Source organism: Idiotropiscis lumnitzeri, unplaced genomic scaffold, assembly GCF_059441095.1.
Source record: "Idiotropiscis lumnitzeri isolate Australia: NSW breed Sydney's pygmy pipehorse unplaced genomic scaffold, RoL_Ilum_1.0 HiC_scaffold_45, whole genome shotgun sequence".
In the NCBI taxonomy this organism is placed as follows: Eukaryota; Metazoa; Chordata; class Actinopteri; order Syngnathiformes; family Syngnathidae; genus Idiotropiscis; species Idiotropiscis lumnitzeri.
In genome coordinates, this window is record NW_028283583.1 from 1152853 (window position 1) to 1174043 (window position 21191).

Consider the following 21191-nt stretch of genomic DNA (forward strand, 5'->3'; position numbering starts at 1 on the left):
CCTAAAAATCCAAACCTTCACCTGTAAATAAAACGTCCCGACCTGAAGACATCTTAATGTTATTATTTTGTTATACACACAGTGCCGCCAAGTGGAATCAAAAATTTGTTTTTATTTTAATTTTCACGTACTGCACGGTGCCCTTTTGACGAATCCGACTGAAAATGAGTCAGAAAAGATTCAAGACAATGATCTTACTCTCTGCCGAATTTTGTGACGTTTTGGCAAAAGGCGTGGCTATTAAGGTGCTGAAAAGTCCGATTGTACTCTGTGGCAACAAAAGCTCCGGCAACATGACTCAGATGATCCTATCTTCTCGAAGTTGTACACATTTGAGGATACTTCAGCCCTGAAGACATCTACCAACTTATTTTCCATCGTAGTAGTAGCGCCACCAACTGGTAAAAGCTAATACAAGTTATTTTCTTGGATGTTTTTCTCCGTGCAACTCAACAAGGTCGCCCTCATATATGCTCGGATGACTGTTTCGGCCATGAGGATGTCACAATACGAAATTCGTCCTTTTTCATGAAAAGTTGTGGGAGTGGCATTGCACTGTTCGGCAATAAAACAAAGCTGATTATGAGGTTCTAAATATGAACGACAACTCGTAAAACTTTACACACACATCAGGCCGAGCAAATTTATCAATATTTTCTACGTTAGTTGTGCAGCTTTTTTTAAATGGCTCGCCATGGCCCTCGAGAAATGTTAAAAAAAGCAGCTCTGGTTGAGTGTTTCACCTCGCTTTTTGTAAATTTTATGGAGTACAGTGAACCCTCGGTTATCGCGGTTAACGGGGACCGAGACCACCCGCGAAAACTGAAAATCCGCGAAGTAGCGGCGCACCTTCAAAAATGCTTAAAAAAAATAAACAATATATATAATAAATATATATATATATATATATATATATATATATATATATATATATACGGGGAGAGAGAGAGTGAAATTCATGTTATAACAAAAAAACCAAATTATTATTAAAACGTATTATTTTTTTATTCCCCAGCCATTCTTTTAGTATTTATTTAATTACTCCGACTTTTACCTGCTGGTACGCCGTCCGGTGTGCCCTGTGAAATGAAAGGTGGCATTCTTTATTTATTTATTCATTTATTCATTCATAACTGACAGCCTCGCACTCCGCTCGTGCCCGGGCAGAAGAGGTGCTCCAATTTGGCTTAACTGTGACACACGCCCGTCCTCCTCCCCCGGAGCTTCCATTCGGTTAAACTTAGGGGCCGCTTGGCACCGCCCGTGCCCGGGGAAGGTGCTCCTCTTCGGCTTACTGTGACGCGAGCATGCCCTCCTCCTCCGGAGCTTCCATTCGGTTAAACTTAGGGGCCGCTTGGAACCGCCCGTGCCCGGGGAAGGTGCTCCTCTTCGGCTTACTGTGACGCGAGCATGCCCTCCTCCTCCGGAGCTTCCATTCGGTTAAACTTAGGGGCCGCTTGGCACCGCCCGTGCCCGGGGAAGGTGCTCCTCTACGGCTTAACTGCCACGCACGCTGGCCGGAGCTCTGGTACGGTCCGAACCGCGCGAAACGTCGCCACCGATCGTGTCCGGGGGAATGTGCTCTTCTTCGTCCACTCTCCTCTTCGCCCACGCTCTTCTTCGGCGCACGCCGGCCGTCTAACCGCTCCAGCGCCCCGTCGTGCCGCTCGGCGAAACTACAATGCCCCCGAATATTTTTTAGACCCGCGAAGCACTGAACCCGCGAAAGGTGAACCGCGAAGTAGCGAGGGTTCACTGTATGTATAAGACCAAGACCTACAAAAAAGTCTCTTGGAGCAATGAGCTAGGTTTTACAGGAAGTCGGCCATTTTGAATTTACTTAAAAGGGGGCGGGTCACCACAATGGACTTTGTGTAGAAATTATTATTGGGGCCCGAGCAGCGACCGCGGCGAGGTCCCTATTGTTTTTGTAGAAAATATTATTACTTTTATTATTATTATTATTATTATTATTAGGGCCTGAGCAGCGACCGCTGCGAAGTCCCTATTGTTTTTGTCGAAATTATTATTATTATTATTTTTCCGATTGTTCGATCGCATTTTTGACCCCTGAAACATGCACAAAAACTCACCAAACTTGGCAGTCTCATCGGGCATGGCGAAAAATTTGATATTTTAACGTCTAATATGAACAGGAAGTGAGTTATGAATTTTTGAAAGTCCGACTTTTGCCCTTTTTTGCATGTTTACAGGGGTCATTCTTTTGCACCCTGATCCTAAAGGCTTCATCTGATTGCCTTAAAATTCTGTCTGTAGCATCTGAAGACCTGGCACAAACACTGGGGCTAAAATTTTTTGTTTCCGAAATACTATATGACGGGGGCGGGGCATCAAAGTTTTCACTTAAGATTTCCTTCGCCGCAATGGACAAAATGCTTAATAACTCTCCTGCACATGCTGCTAAAAATCCAAAACTTCACATGTACATAAAGAGTCTGTACCTGAAGACATCTATATGTTTATATTCAGTTATACACCTTGCGCCAATCAATATCATTTTTTACATTTTTACGTACTGCACGGTGCCCTTTTAACGAATCTGATTGAAAATTGGCTAGAAAAGACTCAAGACATTGATCTTACTCTATCCCTATTTTTGTGACTTTCCTTCGAAGGGCGTGGCTATTACGGTGCCGCAGAGTCTGATTATTCTCCGTGGCAACAAAAGTTCCTGCAAAATGATTCAGATGATCCATCTTCTCGAAATTTTTCACATTTGAGGATATTCAGGCCCTGAAGACGGCTGCCAACTTATTTTTGATCGCAGTGGTAGCGCCACCAACTGGTTAAAACAAATACAAATCATTTTCATTGATTTTTTTCTCCGGGCAGGTTAACAAAATCTACCTTACATTTGCTCGGATGAGTGTTTAGGCCTTGAGGATGTCACAATACGAAAGTCTTTCGCCTTCTTCAGAGTGTCACATGATGGTGTCTTGTGGCCCGTCTTTATCAGCTGATGTTCCATGAGGGCGTGACTTGCCTGTCACAAGAATGAAGGCAAGTCACGCCCCCCGCTGTCCGTTCACTCCGCCAAAATGCTGCTCCAGGTGGTAGAGAGGATGAAGGCTCCCTTGTCTCTGTTCATGGTTTTTATGCCTCGCTTGCAGATCTCAATGGCCTCTCTGATCCAGCGCTGTTGTTTGTTCTCTTCGGTGCGGATGACCCTGCCCTTCTCCCGGTCCATGATGTGGTTTTCCCTTTTGCAGTGGTCAGTGATTGCTGATTTGTAATGTTCATGTTGTGCTTGTTCTTTTACTGCTCTGATTTTTCATTTTTTTGACAGGTAAGTCACACCCTCATGGAACATCAGCTGATAAAGACGGGTCTCAAGACACCATCATGCGACACTCTGAAGAAGGCGAAAGACTCGCCGAAACATGTCAGGTAAAAAATTAACCTAAAACATAATTGTCTGCTTTTAATGAATCAGTCAAATATCAATAATAAGAAGACAAAATGAACCTAATACAAATAAATGAATGCTTAATAACTCCCCTGCACATGCTCCTAAAAATCCAAACCTTCACCTGTAAATAAAACGTCCCGACCTGAAGACATCTTAATGTTATTATTTTGTTATACACACAGTGCCGCCAAGTGGAATCAAAAATTTGTTTTTATTTTAATTTTCACGTACTGCACGGTGCCCTTTCGACGAATCCGACTGAAAATTAGTCAGAAAAGACTCAAGACAATGATCTTACTCTCTGCCGAATTTTGTGACGTTTTGGCAAAAGGCGTGGCTATTACGGTGCTGAAAAGTCCGATTGTACTCTGTGGCAACAAAAGCTCCAGCAACATGACTCAGGTGATCCTATCTTCTCGAAGTTGCACACATTTGAGGATACTTAAGCCCTGAAGACATCTACCAACTTATTTTTCATCGTAGTAGTAGCGCCACCAACTGGTAAAAGCTAATACAAGTTATTTTCTTGGATGTTTTTCTCCGTGCAACTCAACAAGGTCGCCCTCATATATGCTCGGATGACTGTTTCGGCCATGAGGATGTCACAATACGAAATTCGTCCTTTTTCATGAAAAGTTGTGGGAGTGGCATTGCACTGTTCGGCAATAAAACAAAGCTGATTATGAGGTTCTAAATATGAACGACAACTCGTGAAACTTTACACACACATCAGGCCGAGCAAATTTATCAATATTTTATACGTTAGTTGTGCAGCTTTTTTTAAATGGCTCGCCATGGCCCTCGAGAAATGTTCAAAAAAGCAGCCCTGGTTGAGTGTTTCACCTCGCTTTTTGTAAATTTTATGGAGTACGGTGAACCCTCGGTTATCGCGGTTAATGGGGACCGAGACCACCCGCAAAAACTGAAAATCCGCGAAGTAGCAGCGCACCTTCAAAAATGCTTAAAAAAAATATACAATATATATAATAAATATATAAATATATATATATATATATATATATATATATATATATATATATATATATATATATATATATATATATATATATATATATATATATATATATACGGGGGAGAGAGAGAGACAGAGAGTGAAATTCATGTTATAACAAAAAAAACAAATTATTATTAAAACTTATTATTTTTTTATTCCCCAACCATTCTTTTTGTATTTATTTAATTACTCCGACTTTTACCTGCTGGTACGCCGTCCGGTGTGCCCTGTGAAATGAAAGGTGGCATTCTTTATTTATTTATTCATTTATTCATTCATAACTGACAGCCTCGCGCTCCGCTCGTGCCCGGGCAGAAGAGGTGCTCCAATTCGGCTTCACTGTGACACACGCCCGCCCTCCTCCCCCGGAGCTTCCATTCGGTTAAACTTAGGGGCCGCTTGGCACCGCCCGTGCCCGGGGAAGGTGCTCCTCTTCGGCTTACTGTGACGCGAGCATGCCCTCCTCCTGCGGAGCTTCCATTCGGTTAAACTTAGGGGCCGCTTGGAACCGCCCGTGCCCGGGGAAGGTGCTCCTCTTCGGCTTACTGTGACGCGAGCATGCCCTCCTCCTCCGGAGCTTCCATTCGGTTAAACTTAGGGGCCGCTTGGCACCGCCCGTGCCCGGGGAAGGTGCTCCTCTACGGCTTAACTGCCACGCACGCCGGCCGGAGCTCTGGTACGGTCCGAACCGCGCGAAACGTCGCCACCGATCGTGTCCGGGGGAACGTGCTCTTCTTCGTCCACTCTCCTCTTCGCCCACGCTCTTCTTCGGCGCACGCCGGCCGTCTAACTGCTCCAGCGCCCCGTCGTGCCGCTCGGCGAAACTACAATGCCCCCGAATATTTTTTAGACCTGCGAAGCACTGAACCCGCGAAAGGTGAACCGCGAAGTAGCGAGGGTTCACTGTATGTATAAGACCAAGACCTACAAAAAAGTCTCTTGGAGCAATGAGCTAGGTTTTACAGGAAGTCGGCCATTTTGAATTTACTTAAAAGGGGGCGGGTCACCACAATGGACTTTGTGTAGAAATTATTATTGGGGCCCGAGCCGCGACCGCGGCGAGGTCCCTATTGTTTTTGTAGAAATTATTATTATTATTATTTTTCCGATTGTTCGATCGCATTTTTGACCCCCGAAACATGCACAAAAACTCACCAAACTTGGCAGTCTCATCGGGCATGGCGAAAAATTTGATATTTTAACGTCTAATATGAACAGGAAGTGAGTTATGAATTTTTGAAAGTCCGATTTTTGCCCTTTTTTGCATGTTTACAGGGGTCATTCTTTTGCACCCTGATCCTAAAGGCTTCATCTGATTGCCTTAAAGTTCTGTCTGGAGCATCTTAAGACCTGGGACAAACACTGGGGCTAAAATTTTTTGTTTCCGAAATACTATATGACGGGGGCGGGGCTTCAAAGTTTTCACTTAAGATTTCCTTCGCCGCAATGGACAAAATGCTTAATAACTCTCCTGCACGTGCTGCTAAAAATCCAAAACTTCACATGTACATAAAGAGTCGGTACCTGAAGACATCTATATGTTTATATTCAGTTATACACCTTGCGCCAATCAATATAAATTTTTACATTTTGACGTACTGCACGGTGCCCTTTTAACGAATCCGATTGAAAATTGGCTAGAAAAGACTCAAGACATTGATCTTACTCTATCCCTATTTTTATGACTTTCCTTCAAAGGGCGTGGCTATTACGGTGCCGCAGAGTCTGATTATTCTCCGTGGCAACAAAAGTTCCTGCAAAATGATTCAGATGATCCATCTTCTGGAAATCTTTCACATTTGAGGATATTCAGGCCCTGAAGACGGCTGCCAACTTATTTTTGATCGCAGTGGTAGCGCCACCAACTGGTTAAAACAAATACAAATTATTTTCGTTGATGTTTTTCTCCGGGCAGGTTAACAAAATCTACCTTATATTTGCTCGGATGAGTGTTTAGGCCTTGAGGATGTCACAATACGAAAGTCTTTCGCCTTCTTCAGAGTGTCACATGATGGTGTCTTGTGACCCGTCTTTATCAGCTGATGTTCCATGAGGGCGTGACTTACCTGTCACGAGAATGAAGGCAAGTCACGCCCCCCGCTGTCCGTTCACTCCGCCAAGATGCTGGTCCAGGTGGTAGAGAGGATGAAGGCTCCCTTGTCTCTGTTCATGGTTTTTATGCCTCGCTTGCAGATCTCAATGGCCTCTCTGATCCAGCGCTGTTGTTTGTTCTCTTCTGTGCGGATGACCCTGCCCTTCTCCCGGTCCATGATGTGGTTTTCCCTTTTGCAGTGGTCAGTGATTGCTGATTTGTAATGTTCATGTTGTGCTTGTTCTTTTACTGCTCTGATTTTTTCATTTTTTTGACAGGTAAGTCACACCCTCATGGAACATCAGCTCAAGACACCATCATGCGACACTCTGAAGTAGGCGAAAGACTCGCCGAAACATGTCAGGTAAAAAATTAACCTAAAACATAATTGTCTGCTTTTAATGAATCAGTCAAATATCAATAATAAGAAGACAAAATGAACCTAATACAAATAAATGAATGCTTAATAACTCCCCTGCACATGCTCCTAAAAATCCAAACCTTCACCTGTAAATAAAACGTCCCGACCTGAAGACATCTTAATGTTATTATTTTGTTATACACACAGTGCCGCCAAGTGGAATCAAAAATTTGTTTTTATTTTAATTTTCACGTACTGCATGGTGCCCTTTCGACGAATCCGACTGAAAATTAGTCAGAAAAGACTCAAGACAATGATCTTACTCTCCGCCGAATTTTGTGACGTTTTGGCAAAAGGCGTGGCTATTACGGTGCTGAAAAGTCCGATTGTACTCTGTGGCAACAAAAGCTCCAGCAACATGACTCAGATGATCCTATCTTCTCGAAGTAGCACACATTTGAGGATACTTCAGCCCTGAAGACATCTACCAACTTATTTTTCATCGTAGTAGTAGCGCCCCCAACTGGTAAAAGCTAATACAAGTTATTTTCTTGGATGTTTTTCTCCGTGCAACTCAACAAGGTCGCCCTCATATATGCTCGGATGACTGTTTCGGCCATGAGGATGTCACAATACGAAATTCGTCCTTTTTCATGAAAAGTTGTGGGAGTGGCATTGCACTGTTCGGCAATAAAACAAAGCTGATTATGAGGTTCTAAATATGAACGACAACTCGTGAAACTTTACACACACATCAGGCCGAGCAAATTTATCAATATTTTATACGTTAGTTGTGCAGCTTTTTTGAAATGGCTCGCCATGGCCCTCGAGAAATGTTCAAAAAAGCAGCCCTGGTTGAGTGTTTCACCTCGCTTTTTGTAAATTTTATGGAGTACAGTGAACCCTCGGTTATCGCGGTTAATGGGGACCGAGACCACCCGCGAAAACTGAAAATCCGCGAAGTAGCGGCGCACCTTCAAAAATGCTTAAAAAAAATATACAATATATATAATAAATATATAAATATATATATATATATATATATATATATATATATATATATATATATATATATATATATATACGGGGGGAGAGAGAGAGAGAGAGAGTGAAATTCATGTTATAACAAAAAAAACAAATTATTATTAAAACTTATTATTTTTTTTATTCCCCAACCATTCTTTTTGTATTTATTTAATTACTCCGACTTTTACCTGCTGGTACGCCGTCCGGTGTGCCCTGTGAAATGAAAGGTGGCATTCTTTATTTATTTATTCATTTATTCATTCATAACTGACAGCCTCGCGCTCCGCTTGTGCCCGGCAGAAGAGGTGCTCCAATTCGGCTTAACTGTGACACACGCCCGCCCTCCTCCCCCGGAGCTTCCATTCGGTTAAACTTAGGGGCCGCTTGGCACCGCCCGTGCCCGGGGAAGGTGCTCCTCTTCGGCTTACTGTGACGCGAGCATGCCCTCCTCCTCCGGAGCTTCCATTCGGTTAAACTTAGGGGCCGCTTGGAACCGCCCGTGCCCGGGGAAGGTGCTCCTCTTCGGCTTACTGTGACGCGAGCATGCCCTCCTCCTCCGGAGCTTCCATTCGGTTAAACTCAGGGGCCGCTTGGAACCGCCCGTGCCCGGGGAAGGTGCTCCTCTACGGCTTAACTGCCACGCACGCCGGCCGGAGCTCTGGTACGGTCCGAACCGCGCGAAACGTCGCCACCGATCGTGTCCGGGGGAACGTGCTCTTCTTCGTCCACTCTCCTCTTCGCCCACGCTCTTCTTCGGCGCACGCCGGCCGTCTAACCGCTCCAGCGCCCCGTCGTGCCGCTCGGCGAAACTACAATGCCCCCGAATATTTTTTAGACCCGCGAAGCACTGAACCCGCGAAAGGTGAACCTCGAAGTAGCGAGGGTTCACTGTATGTATAAGACCAAGACCTACAAAAAAGTCTCTTGGAGCAATGAGCTAGGTTTTACAGGAAGTCGGCCATTTTGAATTTACTTAAAAGGGGGCGGGTCTCCACAATGGACTTTGTGTAGAAATTATTATTGGGGCCCGAGCAGCGACCGCGGCGAGGTCCCTATTGTTTTTGTAGAAAATATTATTACTTTTATTATTATTATTATTATTATTATTAGGGCCTGAGCAGCGACCGCTGCGAAGTCCCTATTGTTTTTGTAGAAATTATTATTATTATTATTTTTCCGATTGTTCGATCGCATTTTTGACCCCCGAAACATGCACAAAAACTCACCAAACTTGGCAGTCTCATCGGGCATGGCGAAAAATTTGATATTTTTTAACGTCTAATATGAACAGGAAGTGAGTTATGAATTTTTGAAAGTCCGACTTTTGCCCTTTTTTGCATGTTTACAGGGGTCATTCTTTTGCACCCTGATCCTAAAGGCTTCATCTGATTGCCTTAAAGTTCTGTCTGGAGCATCTTAAGACCTGGGACAAACACTGGGGCTAAAATTTTTTGTTTCCGAAATACTATATGACGGGGGCGGGGCTTCAAAGTTTTCACTTAAGATTTCCTTCGCCGCAATGGACAAAATGCTTAATAACTCTCCTGCACGTGCTGCTAAAAATCCAAAACTTCACATGTACATAAAGAGTCGGTACCTGAAGACATCTATATGTTTATATTCAGTTATACACCTTGCGCCAATCAATATAAATGTTTACATTTTGACGTACTGCACGGTGCCCTTTTAACGAATCCGACTGAAAATTGGCTAGAAAAGACTCAAGACATTGATCTTACTCTATCCCTATTTTTATGACTTTCCTTCAAAGGGCGTGGCTATTACGGTGCCGCAGAGTCTGATTATTCTCCGTGGCAACAAAAGTTCCTGCAAAATGATTCAGATGATCCATCTTCTGGAAATCTTTCACATTTGAGGATATTCAGGCCCTGAAGACGGCTGCCAACTTATTTTTGATCGCAGTGGTAGCGCCACCAACTGGTTAAAACAAATACAAATTATTTTCGTTGATGTTTTTCTCCGGGCAGGTTAACAAAATCTACCTTATATTTGCTCGGATGAGTGTTTAGGCCTTGAGCATGTCACAATACGAAAGTCTTTCGCCTTCTTCAGAGTGTCACATGATGGTGTCTTGTGACCCGTCTTTATCAGCTGATGTTCCATGAGGGCGTGACTTACCTGTCACAAGAATGAAGGCAAGTCACGCCCCCCGCTGTCCGTTCACTCCGCCAAGATGCTGGTCCAGGTGGTAGAGAGGATGAAGGCTCCCTTGTCTCTGTTCATGGTTTTTATGCCTCGCTTGCAGATCTCAATGGCCTCTCTGATCCAGCGCTGTTGTTTGTTCTCTTCTGTGCGGATGACCCTGCCCTTCTCCCGGTCCATGATGTGGTTTTCCCTTTTGCAGTGGTCAGTGATTGCTGATTTGTAATGTTCATGTTGTGCTTGTTCTTTTACTGCTCTGATTTTTTCATTTTTTTGACAGGTAAGTCACACCCTCATGGAACATCAGCTGATAAAGACGGGTCTCAAGACACCATCATGCGACACTCTGAAGAAGGCGAAAGACTCGCCGAAACATGTCAGGTAAAAAATTAACCTAAAACATAATTGTCTGCTTTTAATGAATCAGTCAAATATCAATAATAAGAAGACAAAATGAACCTAATACAAATAAATGAATGCTTAATAACTCCCCTGCACATGCTCCTAAAAATCCAAACCTTCACCTGTAAATAAAACGTCCCGACCTGAAGACATCTTAATGTTATTATTTTGTTATACACACAGTGCCGCCAAGTGGAATCAAAAATTTGTTTTTATTTTAATTTTCACGTACTGCACGGTGCCCTTTTGACGAATCCGACTGAAAATTAGTCAGAAAAGACTCAAGACAATGATCTTACTCTCTGCCGAATTTTGTGACGTTTTGGCAAAAGGCGTGGCTATTAAGGTGCTGAAAAGTCCGATTGTACTCTGTGGCAACAAAAGCTCCGGCAACATGACTCAGATGATCCTATCTTCTCGAAGTTGTACACATTTGAGGATACTTCAGCCCTGAAGACATCTACCAACTTATTTTACATCGTAGTAGTAGCGCCACCAACTGGTAAAAGCTAATACAAGTTATTTTCTTGGATGTTTTTCTCCGTGCAACTCAACAAGGTCGCCCTCATATATGCTCGGATGACTGTTTCGGCCATGAGGATGTCACAATACGAAATTCGTGATTTTTCGTGAAAAGTTGTGGGAGTGGCATTGCACTGTTCGGCAATAAAACAAAGCTGATTATGAGGTTCTAAATATGAACGACAACTCGTAAAACTTTACACACACATCAGGCCGAGCAAATTTATCAATATTTTATACGTTAGTTGTGCAGCTTTTTTGAAATGGCTCGCCATGGCCCTCGAGAAATGTTAAAAAAAAAGCAGCTCTGGTTGAATGTTTCACCTCGCTTTTTGTAAATTTTATGGAGTACAGTGAACTCTCTGTTATCGCGGTTAATGGGGACCGAGACCATCCGCGAAAACTGAAAATCCGCGAAGTAGCGGCGCACCTTCAAAAATGCTTAAAAAAAATATACAATATATATAATAAATATATAAATATATATATATATATATATATATATATACGGGGAGAGAGAGAGTGAAATTCATGTTATAAAAAAAAAACCAAATTATTATTAAAACGTATTATTTTTTTATTCCCCAGCCATTCTTTTTGTATTTATTTAATTACTCCGACTTTTACCTGCTGGTACGCCGTCCGGTGTGCCCTGTGAAATGAAAGGTGGCATTCTTTATTTATTTATTCATTTATTCATTCATAACTGACAGCCTCGCGCTCCGCTCGTGCCCGGGCAGAAGAGGTGCTCCAATTTGGCTTAACTGTGACACACGCCCGTCCTCCTCCCCCGGAGCTTCCATTCGGTTAAACTTAGGGGCCGCTTGGCACCGCCCGTGCCCGGGGAAGGTGCTCCTCTTCGGCTTACTGTGACGCGAGCATGCCCTCCTCCTCCGGAGCTTCCATTCGGTTAAACTTAGGGGCCGCTTGGAACCGCCCGTGCCCGGGGAAGGTGCTCCTCTTCGGCTTACTGTGACGCGAGCATGTCCTCCTCCTCCGGAGCTTCCATTCGGTTAAACTTAGGGGCCGCTTGGCACCGCCCGTGCCCGGGGAAGGTGCTCCTCTACGGCTTAACTGCCACGCACGCTGGCCGGAGCTCTGGTACGGTCCGAACCGCGCGAAACGTCGCCACCGATCGTGTCCGGGGGAACGTGCTCTTCTTCGTCCACTCTCCTCTTCGCCCACGCTCTTCTTCGGCGCACGCCGGCCGTCTAACCGCTCCAGCGCCCCGTCGTGCCGCTCGGCGAAACTACAATGCCCCCGAATATTTTTTAGACCCGCGAAGCACTGAACCCGCGAAAGGTGAACCGCGAAGTAGCGAGGGTTCACTGTATGTATAAGACCAAGACCTACAAAAAAGTCTATTGGAGCAATGAGCTAGGTTTTACAGGAAGTCGGCCATTTTGAATTTACTTAAAAGGGGGCGGGTCACCACAATGGACTTTGTGTAGAAATTATTATTGGGGCCCGAGCAGCGACCGCGGCGAGGTCCCTATTGTTTTTGTAGAAGATATTATTACTTTTATTATTATTATTATTATTATTATTAGGGTCTGAGCAGCGACCGCTGCGAAGTCCCTATTGTTTTTGTAGAAATTATTTTTATTATTATTTTTCCGATTGTTCGATCGCATTTTTGACCCCCGAAACATGCACAAAAACTCACCAAACTTGGCAGTCTCATCGGGCATGGCGAAAAATTTGATATTTTAACGTCTAATATGAACAGGAAGTGAGTTATGAATTTTTGAAAGTCCGACTTTTGCCCTTTTTTGCATGTTTACAGGGGTCATTCTTTTGCACCCTGATCCTAAAGGCTTCATCTGATTGCCTTAAAATTCTGTCTGTAGCATCTGAAGACCTGGCACAAACACTGGGGCTAAAATTTTTTGTTTCCGAAATACTATATGACGGGGGCGAGGCATCAAAGTTTTCACTTAAGATTTCCTTCGCCGCAATGGACAAAATGCTTAATAACTCTCCTGCACATGCTGCTAAAAATCCAAAACTTCACATGTACATAAAGAGTCTGTACCTGAAGACATCTATATATTTATATTCATTTATACACCTTGCGCCAATCAATATCATTTTTTACATTTTGACGTACTGCACGGTGCCCTTTTAACGAATCTGATTGAAAATTGGCTAGAAAAGACTCAAGACATTGATCTTACTCTATCCCTATTTTTGTGACTTTCCTTCGAAGGGCGTGGCTATTACGGTGCCGCAGAGTCTGATTATTCTCCGTGGCAACAAAAGTTCCTGCAAAATGATTCAGATGATCCATCTTCTCGAAATTTTTCACATTTGAGGATATTCAGGCCCTGAAGACGGCTGCCAACTTATTTTTGATCGCAGTGGTAGCGCCACCAACTGGTTAAAACAAATACAAATTATTTTCGTTGATTTTTTTCTCCGGGCAGGTTAACAAAATCTACCTTACATTTGCTCGGATGAGTGTTTAGGCCTTGAGGATGTCACAATACGAAAGTCTTTCGCCTTCTTCAGAGTGTCACATGATGGTGTCTTGTGGCCCGTCTTTATCAGCTGATGTTCCATGAGGGCGTGACTTACCTGTCACAAGAATGAAGGCAAGTCACGCCCCCCGCTGTCCGTTCACTCCGCCAAAATGCTGCTCCAGGTGGTAGAGAGGATGAAGGCTCCCTTGTCTCTGTTCATGGTTTTTATGCCTCGCTTGCAGATCTCAATGGCCTCTCTGATCCAGCGCTGTTGTTTGTTCTCTTCGGTGCGGATGACCCTGCCCTTCTCCCGGTCCATGATGTGGTTTTCCCTTTTGCAGTGGTCAGTGATTGCTGATTTGTAATGTTCATGTTGTGCTTGTTCTTTTACTGCTCTGATTTTTTCATTTTTTTGACAGGTAAGTCACACCCTCATGGAACATCAGCTGATAAAGACGGGTCTCAAGACACCATCATGCGACACTCTGAAGAAGGCAAAAGACTCGCCGAAACATGTCAGGTAAAAAATTAACCTAAAACATAATTGTCTGCTTTTAATGAATCAGTCAAATATCAATAATAAGAAGACAAAATGAACCTAATACAAATAAATGAATGCTTAATAACTCCCCTGCACATGCTCCTAAAAATCCAAACCTTCACCTGTAAATAAAACGTCCCGACCTGAAGACATCTTAATGTTATTATTTTGTTATACACACAGCGCCGCCAAGTGGAATCAAAAATTTGTTTTTATTTTAATTTTCACGTACTGCACGGTGCCCTTTTGACGAATCCGACTGAAAATTAGTCAGAAAAGACTCAAGACAATGATCTTACTCTCTGCCGAATTTTGTGACGTTTTGGCAAAAGGCGTGGCTATTAAGGTGCTGAAAAGTCCGATTGTACTCTGTGGCAACAAAAGCTCCGGCAACATGACTCAGATGATCCTATCTTCTCGAAGTTGTACACATTTGAGGATACTTCAGCCCTGAAGACATCTACCGACTTATTTTTCATCGTAGTAGTAGCGCCACCAACTGGTAAAAGCTAATACAAGTTATTTTCTTGGATGTTTTTCTCTGTGCAACTCAACAAGGTCGCCCTCATATATGCTCGGATGACTGTTTCGGCCATGAGGATGTCACAACACGAAATTAGTCCTTTTTCGTGAAAAGTTGTGGGAGTGGCATTGCACTGTTCGGCAATAAAACAACGCTGATTATGAGGTTCTAAATATGAACGACAACTCGTGAAACTTTACACACACATCAGGCCGAGCAAATTTATCAATATTTTATACGTTAGTTGTGCAGCTTTTTTGAAATGGCTCGCCATGGCCCTCGAGAAATGTTCAAAAAAGCAGCCCTGATTGAGTGTTTCACCTCGCTTTTTGTAAATTTTATGGAGTACAGTGAACCCTCGGTTATCGCGGTTAATGGGGACCGAGACCACCCGCGAAAACTGAAAATCCGCGAAGTAGCGGCGCACCTTCAAAAATGCTTAAAAAAAATATACAATATATATAATAAATATATATATATATATATATATATATATACGGGGAGAGAGAGAGTGAAATTCATTTTATAACAAAAAAACCAAATTATTATTAAAACGTATTATTTTTTTATTCCCCAGCCATTCTTTTTGTATTTATTTAATTACTCCGACTTTTACCTGCTGGTACGCCGTCCGGTGTGCCCTGTGAAATGAAAGGTGGCATTCTTTATTTATTTATTCATTTATTCATTCATAACTGACAGCCTCGCGCTCCGCTCGTGCCCGGGCGGAAGAGGTGCTCCAATTCGGCTTAACTGTGACACACGCCCGCCCTCCTCCCCCGGAACTTCCATTCGGTTAAACTTAGGGGCCGCTTGGCACCGCCCGTGCCCGGGGAAGGTGCTCCTCTTCGGCTTACTGTGACGCGAGCATGCCCTCCTCCTCCGGAGCTTCCATTCAGTTAAACTTAGGGGCCGCTTGGAACCGCCCGTGCCCGGGGAAGGTGCTCCTCTTCGGCTTACTGTGACGCGAGCATGCCCTCCTCCTCCGGAGCTTCCATTCGGTTAAACTTAGGGGCCGCTTGGAACCGCCCGTGCCCGGGGAAGGTGCTCCTCTTCGGCTTACTGTGACGCGAGCATGCCCTCCTCCTCCGGAGCTTCCATTCGGTTAAACTTAGGGGCCGCTTGGCACCGCCCGTGCCCGGGGAAGGTGCTCCTCTACGGCTTAACTGCCACGCACGCCGGCCGGAGCTCTGGTACGGTCCGAACCGCGCGAAACGTCGCCACCGATCGTGTCCGGGAGAACGTGCTCTTCTTCGTCCACTCTCCTCTTCGCCCACGCTCTTCTTCGGCGCACGCCGGCCGTCTAACCGCTCCAGCGCCCCGTCGTGCCGCTCGGCGAAACTACAATGCCCCCGAATATTTTTTAGACCCGCGAAGCACTGAACCCGCGAAAGGTGAACCGCGAAGTAGCGAGGGTTCACTGTATGTATAAGACCAAGACCTACAAAAAAGTCTCTTGGAGCAATGAGCTAGGTTTTACAGGAAGTCGGCCATTTTGAATTTACTTAAAAGGGGGCGGGTCACCACAATGGACTTTGTGTAGAAATTATTATTGGGGCCCGAGCAGCGACGGCGGCGAGGTCCCTATTGTTTTTGTAGAAATTATTATTAGGGCCTGAGCAGCGACCGCTACGAGGTCCCCATTGTTTTTGTGGAAATTATTATTATTTTTATTATTATTATTATTAGGGCCCGAGCAGTGACCGCTGCGAGGTCCCTATTGTTTTTCTAGAAATTGTTATTAGGGCCCGAGCTGCGACGGCTGCGAGGTCCCTATTGTTTTTGTAGAAAATATTATTACTTTTATTATTATTAATATTATTATTATTATTATTAGGGCCTGAGCAGCGACCGCTGCGAAGTCCCTATTGTTTTTGTAGAAATTATTATTATTATTATTTTTCCGATTGTTCGATCGCATTTTTGACCCCCGAAACATGCACAAAAACTCACCAAACTTGGCAGTCTCATCGGGCATGGCGAAAAATTTGATATTTTAACGTCTAATATGAACAGGAAGTGAGTTATGAATTTTTGAAAGTCCGACTTTTGCCCTTTTTTGCATGTTTACAGGGGTCATTCTTTTGCACCCTGATCCTAAAGGCTTCATCTGATTGCCTTAAAATTCTGTCTGTAGCATCTGAAGACCTGGGACAAATACTGGGGCTAAAATTTTTTGTTTCCGAAATACTATATGACGGGGGCGGGGCTTCAAAGTTTTCACTTAAGATTTCCTTCGCCGCAATGGACAAAATGCTTAATAACTCTCCTGCACATGCTGCTAAAAATCCAAAACTTCACATGTACATAAAAAGTCTGTACCTGAAGACATCTATATGTTTATATTCAGTTATACACCTTGCGCCAATCAATATCATTTTTTACATTTTGACGTACTGCACGGTGCCCTTTTAACGAATCTGATTGAAAATTGGCTAGAAAAGACTCAAGACATTGATCTTACTCTATCCCTATTTTTGTGACTTTCCTTCGAAGGGCGTGGCTATTACGGTGCCGCAGAGTCTGATTATTCTCTGTGGCAACAAAAGTTCCTGCAAAATGATTCAGATGATCCATCTTCTCGAAATTTTTCACATTTGAGGATATTCAGGCCCTGAAGACGGCTGCCAACTTATTTTTGATCGCAGTGGTAGCGCCACCAACTGGTTAAAACAAATACAAATTATTTTCGTTGATGTTTTTCTCCGGGCAGGTGAACAAAATCTACCTTATATTTGCTCGGATGAGTGTTTAGGCCTTGAGCATGTCACAATACGAAAGTCTTTCGCCTTCTTCAGAGTGTCACATGATGCTGTCTTGTGACCCGTCTTTATCAGCTGATGTTCCATGAGGGCGTGACTTACCTGTCACAAGAATAAAGGCAAGTCACGCCCCCCGCTGTCCGTTCACTCCGCCAAGATGCTGGTCCAGGTGGTAGAGAGGATGAAGGCTCCCTTGTCTCTGTTCATGGTTTTTATGCCTCGCTTGCAGATCTCAATGGCCTCTCTGATCCAGCGCTGTTGTTTGTTCTCTTCTGTGCGGATGACCCTGCCCTTCTCCCGGTCCATGATGTGGTTTTCCCTTTTGCAGTGGTCAGTGATTGCTGATTTGTAATGTTCATGTTGTGTTTGTTCTTTTACTGCTCTGATTTTTTCATTTTTTTGACAGGTAAGTCACACCCTCATGGAACATCAGCTGATAAAGACGGGTCTCAAGACACCATCATGCGACACTCTGAAGAAGGCGAAAGACTCGCCGAAACATGTCAGGTAAAAAATTAACCTAAAACATAATTGTCTGCTTTTAATGAATCAGTCAAATATCAATAATAAGAAGACAAAATGAACCTAATACAAATAAATGAATGCTTAATAACTCCCCTGCACATGCTCCTAAAAATCCAAACCTTCACCTGTAAATAAAACGTCCCGACCTGAAGACATCTTAATGTTATTATTTTGTTATACACACAGTGCCGCCAAGTGGAATCAAAAATTTTTTTTAATTTTAATTTTCACGTACTGCACGGTGCCCTTTTGACGAATCCGACTGAAAATTAGTCAGAAAAGACTCAAGACAATGATCTTACTCTCTGCCGAATTTTGTGACGTTTTTGCAAAAGGCGTGGCTATTAAGGTGCTGAAAAGTCCGATTGTACTCTGTGGCAACAAAAGCTCCGGCAACATGACTCAGATGATCCTATCTTCTCGAAGTTGTACACATTTGAGGATACTTCAGCCCTGAAGACATCTACCAACTTATTTTACATCGTAGTAGTAGCGCCACCAACTGGTAAAAGCTAATACAAGTTATTTTCTTGGATGTTTTTCTCCGTGCAACTCAACAAGGTCGCCCTCATATATGCTCGGATGACTGTTTCGGCCATGAGGATGTCACAATACGAAATTAGTCCTTTTTCGTGAAAAGTTGTGGGAGTGGCATTGCACTGTTCGGCAATAAAACAACGCTGATTATGAGGTTCTAAATATGAACGACAACTCGTGAAACTTTACACACACATGAGGCCGAGCAAATTTATCAATATTTTATACGTTAGTTGTGCAGCTTTTTTGAAATGGCTCGCCATGGCCCTCGAGAAATGTTAAAAAAAAGCAGCTCTGGTTGAGTGTTTCACCTCGCTTTTTGTAAATTTTATGGAGTACAGTGAACCCTCGGTTATCGCGGTTAATGGGGACCGAGACCACCCGCGAAAACTGAAAATCCGCGAAGTAGCGGCGCACCTTCAAAAATGCTTAAAAAAAATATACAATATATATAATAAATATATAAATATATATATATATATATATATATATATATATATATATATATATATATATATATATATATATATATATATATATATATATATATATATATATACGGGGAAAGAGAGAGTGAAATTCATGTTATAACAAAAAAACCAAATTATTATTAAAACGTATTATTTTTTTATTCCCCAGCCATTCTTTTTGTATTTATTTAATTACTCCGACTTTTACCTGCTGGTACGCCGTCCGGTGTGCCCTGTGAAATGAAAGGTGGCATTCTTTATTTATTTATTCATTTATTCATTCATAACTGACAGCCTCGCGCTCCGCTCGTGCCCGGGCAGAAGAGGTGCTCCAATTTGGCTTAACTGTGACACACGCCCGTCCTCCTCCCCCGGAGCTTCCATTCGGTTAAACTTAGGGGCCGCTTGGCACCGCCCGTGCCCGGGGAAGGTGCTCCTCTTCGGCTTACTGTGACGCGAGCATGCCCTCCTCCTCCGGAGCTTCCATTCGGTTAAACTTAGGGGCCGCTTGGAACCGCCCGTGCCCGGGGAAGGTGCTCCTCTTCGGCTTACTGTGACGCGAGCATGCCCTCCTCCTCCGGAGCTTCCATTCGGTTAAACTTAGGGGCCGCTTGGAACCGCCCGTGCCCGGGGAAGGTTCTCCTCTTCGGCTTACTGTGACGCGAGCATGCCCTCCTCCTCCGGAGCTTCCATTCGGTTAAACTTAGGGGCCGCTTGGCACCGCCCGTGCCCGGGGAAGGTGCTCCTCTACGGCTTAACTGCCACGCACGCTGGCCGGAGCTCTGGTACGGTCCGAACCGCGCGAAACGTCGCCACCGATCGTGTCCGGGGGAACGTGCTCTTCTTCGTCCACTCTCCTCTTCGCCCACGCTCTTCTTCGGCGCACGCCGGCCGTCTAACCGCTCCAGCGCCCCGTCGTGCCGCTCGGCGAAACTACAATGCCCCCGAATATTTTTTAGACCCGCGAAGCACTGAACCCGCGAAAGGTGAACCGCGAAGTAGCGAGGGTTCACTGTATGTATAAGACCAAGACCTACAAAAAAGTCTCTTGGAGCAATGAGCTAGGTTTTACAGGAAGTCGGCCATTTTGAATTTACTTAAAAGGGGGCGGGTCACCACAATGGACTTTGTGTAGAAATTATTATTGGGGCCCGAGCAGCGACGGCGGCGAGGTCCCTATTGTTTTTGTAGAAATTATTATTAGGGCCTGAGCAGCGACCGCTACGAGGTCCCCATTGTTTTTGTGGAAATTATTATTATTTTTATTATTATTATTATTAGGGCCCGAGCAGTGACCGCTGCGAGGTCCCTATTGTTTTTCTAGAAATTGTGATTAGGGCCCGAGCTGCGACGGCTGCGAGGTCCCTATTGTTTTTGTAGAAAATATTATTACTTTTATTATTATTAATATTATTATTATTATTATTAGGGCCTGAGCAGCGACCGCTGCGAAGTCCCTATTGTTTTTGTAGAAATTATTATTATTATTATTTTTCCGATTGTTCGATCGCATTTTTGACCCCCGAAACATGCACAAAAACTCACCAAACTTGGCAGTCTCATCGGGCATGGCGAAAAATTTGATATTTTAACGTCTAATATGAACAGGAAGTGAGTTATGAATTTTTGAAAGTCCGACTTTTGCCCTTTTTTGCATGTTTACAGGGGTCATTCTTTTGCACCCTGATCCTAAAGGCTTCATCTGATTGCCTTAAAATTCTGTCTGTAGCATCTGAAGACCTGGGACAAACACTGGGGCTAAAATTTTTTGTTTCCGAAATACTATATGACGGGGGCGGGGCTTCAAAGTTTTCACTTAAGATTTCCTTCGCCGCAATGGACAAAATGCTTAATAACTCTCCTGCACATGCTGCTAAAAATCCAAAACTTCACATGTACATAAAAAGTCTGTACCTGAAGACATCTATATGTTTATATTCAGTTATACACCTTGCGCCAATCAATATCATTTTTTACATTTTGACGTACTGCACGGTGCCCTTTTAACGAATCTGATTGAAAATTGGCTAGAAAAGACTCAAGACATTGATCTTACTCTATCCCTATTTTTGTGACTTTCCTTCGAAGGGCGTGGCTATTACGGTGCCGCAGAGTCTGATTATTCTCCGTGGCAACAAAAGTTCCTGCAAAATGATTCAGATGATCCATCTTCTCGAAATTTTTCACATTTGAGGATATTCAGGCCCTGAAGACGGCTGCCAACTTATTTTTGATCGCAGTGGTAGCGCCACCAACTGGTTAAAACAAATACAAATTATTTTCGTTGATGTTTTTCTCCGGGCAGGTGAACAAAATCTACCTTATATTTGCTCGGATGAGTGTTTAGGCCTTGAGCATGT